The following is a 10,000-nucleotide window of genomic DNA, read 5'->3' on the forward strand; positions in this document are numbered from 1 at the left end:
TATTGGACTCAAGATTCGAGCGAGCATCCAAGCCCGCCGTTTACCCGTTCGACCGCAACACGCGTCAAGAGCGACGAGTAAACTCACAAGATACGCAACTTTCGAGATATTCGGACGATCCCAAATTCGCCTTTCTCCCGATAGCCTACGTAGACGAAGCGTCGCGGTTTTGTGCCCAGAGACTCTGTAATTGTGCTGACTTTTTTTCGTCGGTCGTGCGACGCCCGCACCGGGCGTCCACCGACCGAGGATTTCTCGTTTCCCCGTTAGACCCTACGTGACGAGTTTCGCTACGTCTCCCGACGACGTTCGTTCCCTCGATGGCGTGCGTCGAGGAAAATGCGCAGCTACGTGCCCAGGTACCTTGAAATTGGGCGAAATATTTCGTCGGTCGTGCGACGCCCGCACCGGGCGTCCACCGACCGAGAGATTTTACGTAGCTCGCTCATGCTTGCGTTGACGATATCTAAAGGAAATTATGGTTCTTCGTCGTCGGAGATAGGGACAGTGGGAATTTCGTTAATCCAAATGTTACGCACACGTGGACGATCCGGTGGGATTGGACTCAAGATTCGAGCGAGCATCCAAGCCCGCCGTTTACCCGTTCGACCGCAACACGCGTCAAGAGCGACGAGTAAACTCACAAGATACGCAACTTTCGAGATATTCGGACGATCCCAAATTCGCCTTTCTCCCGATAGCCTACGTAGACGAAGCGTCGCGGTTTTGTGCCCAGAGACTCTGTAATTGTGCTGACTTTTTTTCGTCGGTCGTGCGACGCCCGCACCGGGCGTCCACCGACCGAGGATTTCTCGTTTCCCCGTTAGACCCTACGTGACGAGTTTCGCTACGTCTCCCGACGACGTTCGTTCCCTCGATGGCGTGCGTCGAGGAAAATGCGCAGCTACGTGCCCAGGTACCTTGAAATTGGGCGAAATTTTTCGTCGGTCGTGCGACGCCCGCACCGGGCGTCCACCGACCGAGAGATTTTACGTAGCTCGCTCATGCTTGCGTTGACGATATCTAAAGGAAATTATGGGTTCTTCGTCGTCGGAGATAGGGACAGTGGGAATTTCGTTAAACCAAATGTTACGCACACGTGGACGATCCGGTGGGATTGGACTCAAGATTCGAGCGAGCATCCAAGCCCGCCGTTTACCCGTTCGACCGCAACACGCGTCAAGAGCGACGAGTAAACTCACAAGATACGCAACTTTCGAGATATTCGGACGATCCCAAATTCGCCTTTCTCCCGATAGCCTACGTAGACGAAGCATCGCGGTTTTGTGCCCAGAGACTCTGTAATTGTGCTGACTTTTTTTCGTCGGTCGTGCGACGCCCGCACCGGGCGTCCACCGACCGAGGATTTCTCGTTTCCCCGTTAGACCCTACGTGACGAGTTTCGCTACGTCTCCCGACGACGTTCGTTCCCTCGATGGCGTGCGTCGAGGAAAAATGCGCAGCTACGTGCCCAGGTACCTTGAAATTGGGCGAAATTTTTCGTCGGTCGTGCGACGCCCGCACCGGGCGTCCACCGACCGAGAGATTTTACGTAGCTCGCTCATGCTTGCGTTGACGATATCTAAAGGAAATTATGGTTCTTCGTCGTCGGAGATAGGGACAGTGGGAATTTCGTTAAACCAAATGTTACGCACACGTGGACGATCCGGTGGGATTGGACTCAAGATTCGAGCGAGCATCCAAGCCCGCCGTTTACCCGTTCGACCGCAACACGCGTCAAGAGCGACGAGTAAACTCACAAGATACGCAACTTTCGAGATATTCGGACGATCCCAAATTCGCCTTTCTCCCGATAGCCTACGTAGACGAAGCATCGCGGTTTTGTGCCCAGAGACTCTGTAATTGTGCTGACTTTTTTTCGTCGGTCGTGCGACGCCCGCACCGGGCGTCCACCGACCGAGGATTTCTCGTTTCCCCCGTTAGACCCTACGTGACGAGTTTCGCTACGTCTCCCGACGACGTTCGTTCCCTCGATGGCGTGCGTCGAGGAAAATGCGCAGCTACGTGCCCAGGTACCTTGAAATTGGGCGAAATTTTTCGTCGGTCGTGCGACGCCCGCACCGGGCGTCCACCGACCGAGAGATTTTACGTAGCTCGCTCATGCTTGCGTTGACGATATCTAAAGGAAATTATGGTTCTTCGTCGTCGGAGATAGGGACAGTGGGAATTTCGTTAAACCAAATGTTACGCACACGTGGACGATCCGGTGGGATTGGACTCAAGATTCGAGCGAGCATCCAAGCCCGCCGTTTACCCGTTCGACCGCAACACGCGTCAAGAGCGACGAGGTAAACTCACAAGATACGCAACTTTCGAGATATTCGGACGATCCCAAATTCGCCTTTCTCCCGATAGCCTACGTAGACGAAGCATCGCGGTTTTGTGCCCAGAGACTCTGTAATTGTGCTGACTTTTTTTCGTCGGTCGTGCGACGCCCGCACCGGGCGTCCACCGACCGAGGATTTCTCGTTTCCCCGTTAGACCCTACGTGACGAGTTTCGCTACGTCTCCCGACGACGTTCGTTCCCTCGATGGCGTGCGTCGAGGAAAATGCGCAGCTACGTGCCCAGGTACCTTGAAATTGGGCGAAATATTTCGTCGGTCGTGCGACGCTGCACCGGGCGTCCACCGACCGAGAGATTTTTACGTAGCTCGCTCATGCTTGCGTTGACGATATCTAAAGGAAATTATGGTTCTTCGTCGTCGGAGATAGGGACAGTGGGAATTTCGTTTAAACCAAATGTTACGCACACGTGGACGATCCGGTGGGATTGGACTCAAGATTCGAGCGAGCATCCAAGCCCGCCGTTTACCCGTTCGACCGCAACACGCGTCAAGAGCGACGAGTAAACTCACAAGATACGCAACTTTCGAGATATTCGGACGATCCCAAATTCGCCTTTCTCCCGATAGCCTACGTAGACGAAGCATCGCGGTTTTGTGCCCAGAGACTCTGTAATTGTGCTGACTTTTTTTCGTCGGTCGTGCGACGCCCGCACCGGGCGTCCACCGACCGAGGATTTCTCGTTTCCCCGTTAGACCCTACGTGACGAGTTTCGCTACGTCTCCCGACGACGTTCGTTCCCTCGATGGCGTGCGTCGAGGAAAATGCGCAGCTACGTGCCCAGGTACCTTGAAATTGGGCGAAATTTTTCGTCGGTCGTGCGACGCCCGCACCGGGCGTCCACCGACCGAGAGATTTTACGTAGCTCGCTCATGCTTGCGTTGACGATATCTAAAGGAAATTATGGTTCTTCGTCGTCGGAGATAGGGACAGTGGGAATTTCGTTAATCCAAATGTTACGCACACGTGGACGATCCGGTGGGATTGGACTCAAGATTCGAGCGAGCATCCAAGCCCGCCGTTTACCCGTTCGACCGCAACACGCGTCAAGAGCGACGAGTAAACTCACAAGATACGCAACTTTCGAGATATTCGGACGATCCCAAATTCGCCTTTCTCCCGATAGCCTACGTAGACGAAGCGTCGCGGTTTTGTGCCCAGAGACTCTGTAATTGTGCTGACTTTTTTTCGTCGGTCGTGCGACGCCCGCACCGGGCGTCCACCGACCGAGGATTTCTCGTTTCCCCGTTAGACCCTACGTGACGAGTTTCGCTACGTCTCCCGACGACGTTCGTTCCCTCGATGGCGTGCGTCGAGGAAAATGCGCAGCTACGTGCCCAGGTACCTTGAAATTGGGCGAAATATTTCGTCGGTCGTGCGACGCCCGCACCGGGCGTCCACCGACCGAGAGATTTTACGTAGCTCGCTCATGCTTGCGTTGACGATATCTAAAGGAAATTATGGTTCTTCGTCGTCGGAGATAGGGACAGTGGGAATTTCGTTAATCCAAATGTTACGCACACGTGGACGATCCGGTGGGATTGGACTCAAGATTCGAGCGAGCATCCAAGCCCGCCGTTTACCCGTTCGACCGCAACACGCGTCAAGAGCGACGAGTAAACTCACAAGATACGCAACTTTCGAGATATTCGGACGATCCCAAATTCGCCTTTCTCCCGATAGCCTACGTAGACGAAGCGTCGCGGTTTTGTGCCCAGAGACTCTGTAATTGTGCTGACTTTTTTTCGTCGGTCGTGCGACGCCCGCACCGGGCGTCCACCGACCGAGGATTTCTCGTTTCCCCGTTAGACCCTACGTGACGAGTTTCGCTACGTCTCCCGACGACGTTCGTTCCCTCGATGGCGTGCGTCGAGGAAAATGCGCAGCTACGTGCCCAGGTACCTTGAAATTGGGCGAAATATTTCGTCGGTCGTGCGACGCCCGCACCGGGCGTCCACCGACCGAGAGATTTTACGTAGCTCGCTCATGCTTGCGTTGACGATATCTAAAGGAAATTATGGTTCTTCGTCGTCGGAGATAGGGACAGTGGGAATTTCGTTAATCCAAATGTTACGCACACGTGGACGATCCGGTGGGATTGGACTCAAGATTCGAGCGAGCATCCAAGCCCGCCGTTTACCCGTTCGACCGCAACACGCGTCAAGAGCGACGAGTAAACTCACAAGATACGCAACTTTCGAGATATTCGGACGATCCCAAATTCGCCTTTCTCCCGATAGCCTACGTAGACGAAGCGTCGCGGTTTTGTGCCCAGAGACTCTGTAATTGTGCTGACTTTTTTTCGTCGGTCGTGCGACGCCCGCACCGGGCGTCCACCGACCGAGGATTTCTCGTTTCCCCGTTAGACCCTACGTGACGAGTTTCGCTACGTCTCCCGACGACGTTCGTTCCCTCGATGGCGTGCGTCGAGGAAAATGCGCAGCTACGTGCCCAGGTACCTTGAAATTGGGCGAAATTTTTCGTCGGTCGTGCGACGCCCGCACCGGGCGTCCACCGACCGAGAGATTTTACGTAGCTCGCTCATGCTTGCGTTGACGATATCTAAAGGAAATTATGGTTCTTCGTCGTCGGAGATAGGGACAGTGGGAATTTCGTTAAACCAAATGTTACGCACACGTGGACGATCCGGTGGGATTGGACTCAAGATTCGAGCGAGCATCCAAGCCCGCCGTTTACCCGTTCGACCGCAACACGCGTCAAGAGCGACGAGTAAACTCACAAGATACGCAACTTTCGAGATATTCGGACGATCCCAAATTCGCCTTTCTCCCGATAGCCTACGTAGACGAAGCATCGCGGTTTTGTGCCCAGAGACTCTGTAATTGTGCTGACTTTTTTTCGTCGGTCGTGCGACGCCCGCACCGGGCGTCCACCGACCGAGGATTTCTCGTTTCCCCGTTAGACCCTACGTGACGAGTTTCGCTACGTCTCCCGACGACGTTCGTTCCCTCGATGGCGTGCGTCGAGGAAAATGCGCAGCTACGTGCCCAGGTACCTTGAAATTGGGCGAAATATTTCGTCGGTCGTGCGACGCCCGCACCGGGCGTCCACCGACCGAGAGATTTTACGTAGCTCGCTCATGCTTGCGTTGACGATATCTAAAGGAAATTATGGTTCTTCGTCGTCGGAGATAGGGACAGTGGGAATTTCGTTAATCCAAATGTTACGCACACGTGGACGATCCGGTGGGATTGGACTCAAGATTCGAGCGAGCATCCAAGCCCGCCGTTTACCCGTTCGACCGCAACACGCGTCAAGAGCGACGAGTAAACTCACAAGATACGCAACTTTCGAGATATTCGGACGATCCCAAATTCGCCTTTCTCCCGATAGCCTACGTAGACGAAGCGTCGCGGTTTTGTGCCCAGAGACTCTGTAATTGTGCTGACTTTTTTTCGTCGGTCGTGCGACGCCCGCACCGGGCGTCCACCGACCGAGGATTTCTCGTTTCCCCGTTAGACCCTACGTGACGAGTTTCGCTACGTCTCCCGACGACGTTCGTTCCCTCGATGGCGTGCGTCGAGGAAAATGCGCAGCTACGTGCCCAGGTACCTTGAAATTGGGCGAAATTTTTCGTCGGTCGTGCGACGCCCGCACCGGGCGTCCACCGACCGAGAGATTTTACGTAGCTCGCTCATGCTTGCGTTGACGATATCTAAAGGAAATTATGGTTCTTCGTCGTCGGAGATAGGGACAGTGGGAATTTCGTTAAACCAAATGTTACGCACACGTGGACGATCCGGTGGGATTGGACTCAAGATTCGAGCGAGCATCCAAGCCCGCCGTTTACCCGTTCGACCGCAACACGCGTCAAGAGCGACGAGTAAACTCACAAGATACGCAACTTTCGAGATATTCGGACGATCCCAAATTCGCCTTTCTCCCGATAGCCTACGTAGACGAAGCATCGCGGTTTTGTGCCCAGAGACTCTGTAATTGTGCTGACTTTTTTTCGTCGGTCGTGCGACGCCCGCACCGGGCGTCCACCGACCGAGGATTTCTCGTTTCCCCGTTAGACCCTACGTGACGAGTTTCGCTACGTCTCCCGACGACGTTCGTTCCCTCGATGGCGTGCGTCGAGGAAAATGCGCAGCTACGTGCCCAGGTACCTTGAAATTGGGCGAAATTTTTCGTCGGTCGTGCGACGCCCGCACCGGGCGTCCACCGACCGAGAGATTTTACGTAGCTCGCTCATGCTTGCGTTGACGATATCTAAAGGAAATTATGGTTCTTCGTCGTCGGAGATAGGGACAGTGGGAATTTCGTTAAACCAAATGTTACGCACACGTGGACGATCCGGTGGGATTGGACTCAAGATTCGAGCGAGCATCCAAGCCCGCCGTTTACCCGTTCGACCGCAACACGCGTCAAGAGCGACGAGTAAACTCACAAGATACGCAACTTTCGAGATATTCGGACGATCCCAAATTCGCCTTTCTCCCGATAGCCTACGTAGACGAAGCATCGCGGTTTTGTGCCCAGAGACTCTGTAATTGTGCTGACTTTTTTTCGTCGGTCGTGCGACGCCCGCACCGGGCGTCCACCGACCGAGGATTTCTCGTTTCCCCGTTAGACCCTACGTGACGAGTTTCGCTACGTCTCCCGACGACGTTCGTTCCCTCGATGGCGTGCGTCGAGGAAAATGCGCAGCTACGTGCCCAGGTACCTTGAAATTGGGCGAAATATTTCGTCGGTCGTGCGACGCCCGCACCGGGCGTCCACCGACCGAGAGATTTTACGTAGCTCGCTCATGCTTGCGTTGACGATATCTAAAGGAAATTATGGTTCTTCGTCGTCGGAGATAGGGACAGTGGGAATTTCGTTAATCCAAATGTTACGCACACGTGGACGATCCGGTGGGATTGGACTCAAGATTCGAGCGAGCATCCAAGCCCGCCGTTTACCCGTTCGACCGCAACACGCGTCAAGAGCGACGAGTAAACTCACAAGATACGCAACTTTCGAGATATTCGGACGATCCCAAATTCGCCTTTCTCCCGATAGCCTACGTAGACGAAGCGTCGCGGTTTTGTGCCCAGAGACTCTGTAATTGTGCTGACTTTTTTTCGTCGGTCGTGCGACGCCCGCACCGGGCGTCCACCGACCGAGGATTTCTCGTTTCCCCGTTAGACCCTACGTGACGAGTTTCGCTACGTCTCCCGACGACGTTCGTTCCCTCGATGGCGTGCGTCGAGGAAAATGCGCAGCTACGTGCCCAGGTACCTTGAAATTGGGCGAAATTTTTCGTCGGTCGTGCGACGCCCGCACCGGGCGTCCACCGACCGAGAGATTTTACGTAGCTCGCTCATGCTTGCGTTGACGATATCTAAAGGAAATTATGGTTCTTCGTCGTCGGAGATAGGGACAGTGGGAATTTCGTTAAACCAAATGTTACGCACACGTGGACGATCCGGTGGGATTGGACTCAAGATTCGAGCGAGCATCCAAGCCCGCCGTTTACCCGTTCGACCGCAACACGCGTCAAGAGCGACGAGTAAACTCACAAGATACGCAACTTTCGAGATATTCGGACGATCCCAAATTCGCCTTTCTCCCGATAGCCTACGTAGACGAAGCATCGCGGTTTTGTGCCCAGAGACTCTGTAATTGTGCTGACTTTTTTTCGTCGGTCGTGCGACGCCCGCACCGGGCGTCCACCGACCGAGGATTTCTCGTTTCCCCGTTAGACCCTACGTGACGAGTTTCGCTACGTCTCCCGACGACGTTCGTTCCCTCGATGGCGTGCGTCGAGGAAAATGCGCAGCTACGTGCCCAGGTACCTTGAAATTGGGCGAAATTTTTCGTCGGTCGTGCGACGCCCGCACCGGGCGTCCACCGACCGAGAGATTTTACGTAGCTCGCTCATGCTTGCGTTGACGATATCTAAAGGAAATTATGGTTCTTCGTCGTCGGAGATAGGGACAGTGGGAATTTCGTTAAACCAAATGTTACGCACACGTGGACGATCCGGTGGGATTGGACTCAAGATTCGAGCGAGCATCCAAGCCCGCCGTTTACCCGTTCGACCGCAACACGCGTCAAGAGCGACGAGTAAACTCACAAGATACGCAACTTTCGAGATATTCGGACGATCCCAAATTCGCCTTTCTCCCGATAGCCTACGTAGACGAAGCATCGCGGTTTTGTGCCCAGAGACTCTGTAATTGTGCTGACTTTTTTTCGTCGGTCGTGCGACGCCCGCACCGGGCGTCCACCGACCGAGGATTTCTCGTTTCCCCGTTAGACCCTACGTGACGAGTTTCGCTACGTCTCCCGACGACGTTCGTTCCCTCGATGGCGTGCGTCGAGGAAAATGCGCAGCTACGTGCCCAGGTACCTTGAAATTGGGCGAAATTTTTCGTCGGTCGTGCGACGCCCGCACCGGGCGTCCACCGACCGAGAGATTTTACGTAGCTCGCTCATGCTTGCGTTGACGATATCTAAAGGAAATTATGGTTCTTCGTCGTCGGAGATAGGGACAGTGGGAATTTCGTTAAACCAAATGTTACGCACACGTGGACGATCCGGTGGGATTGGACTCAAGATTCGAGCGAGCATCCAAGCCCGCCGTTTACCCGTTCGACCGCAACACGCGTCAAGAGCGACGAGTAAACTCACAAGATACGCAACTTTCGAGATATTCGGACGATCCCAAATTCGCCTTTCTCCCGATAGCCTACGTAGACGAAGCATCGCGGTTTTGTGCCCAGAGACTCTGTAATTGTGCTGACTTTTTTTCGTCGGTCGTGCGACGCCCGCACCGGGCGTCCACCGACCGAGGATTTCTCGTTTCCCCGTTAGACCCTACGTGACGAGTTTCGCTACGTCTCCCGACGACGTTCGTTCCCTCGATGGCGTGCGTCGAGGAAAATGCGCAGCTACGTGCCCAGGTACCTTGAAATTGGGCGAAATATTTCGTCGGTCGTGCGACGCCCGCACCGGGCGTCCACCGACCGAGAGATTTTACGTAGCTCGCTCATGCTTGCGTTGACGATATCTAAAGGAAATTATGGTTCTTCGTCGTCGGAGATAGGGACAGTGGGAATTTCGTTAAACCAAATGTTACGCACACGTGGACGATCCGGTGGGATTGGACTCAAGATTCGAGCGAGCATCCAAGCCCGCCGTTTACCCGTTCGACCGCAACACGCGTCAAGAGCGACGAGTAAACTCACAAGATACGCAACTTTCGAGATATTCGGACGATCCCAAATTCGCGTTTCTCCCGATAGCCTACGTAGACGAAGCATCGCGGTTTTGTGCCCAGAGACTCTGTAATTGTGCTGACTTTTTTTCGTCGGTCGTGCGACGCCCGCACCGGGCGTCCACCGACCGAGGATTTCTCGTTTCCCCGTTAGACCCTACGTGACGAGTTTCGCTACGTCTCCCGACGACGTTCGTTCCCTCGATGGCGTGCGTCGAGGAAAATGCGCAGCTACGTGCCCAGGTACCTTGAAATTGGGCGAAATATTTCGTCGGTCGTGCGACGCCCGCACCGGGCGTCCACCGACCGAGAGATTTTACGTAGCTCGCTCATGCTTGCGTTGACGATATCTAAAGGAAATTATGGTTCTTCGTCGTCGGAGATAGGGACATCGCGGTTTTGTGCCCAGA

The sequence above is a fragment of the Venturia canescens genome, unplaced genomic scaffold (genome assembly GCF_019457755.1).
Source record: "Venturia canescens isolate UGA unplaced genomic scaffold, ASM1945775v1 PGA_scaffold_68__1_contigs__length_25163, whole genome shotgun sequence".
NCBI classification, from domain to species: Eukaryota; Metazoa; Arthropoda; class Insecta; order Hymenoptera; family Ichneumonidae; genus Venturia; species Venturia canescens.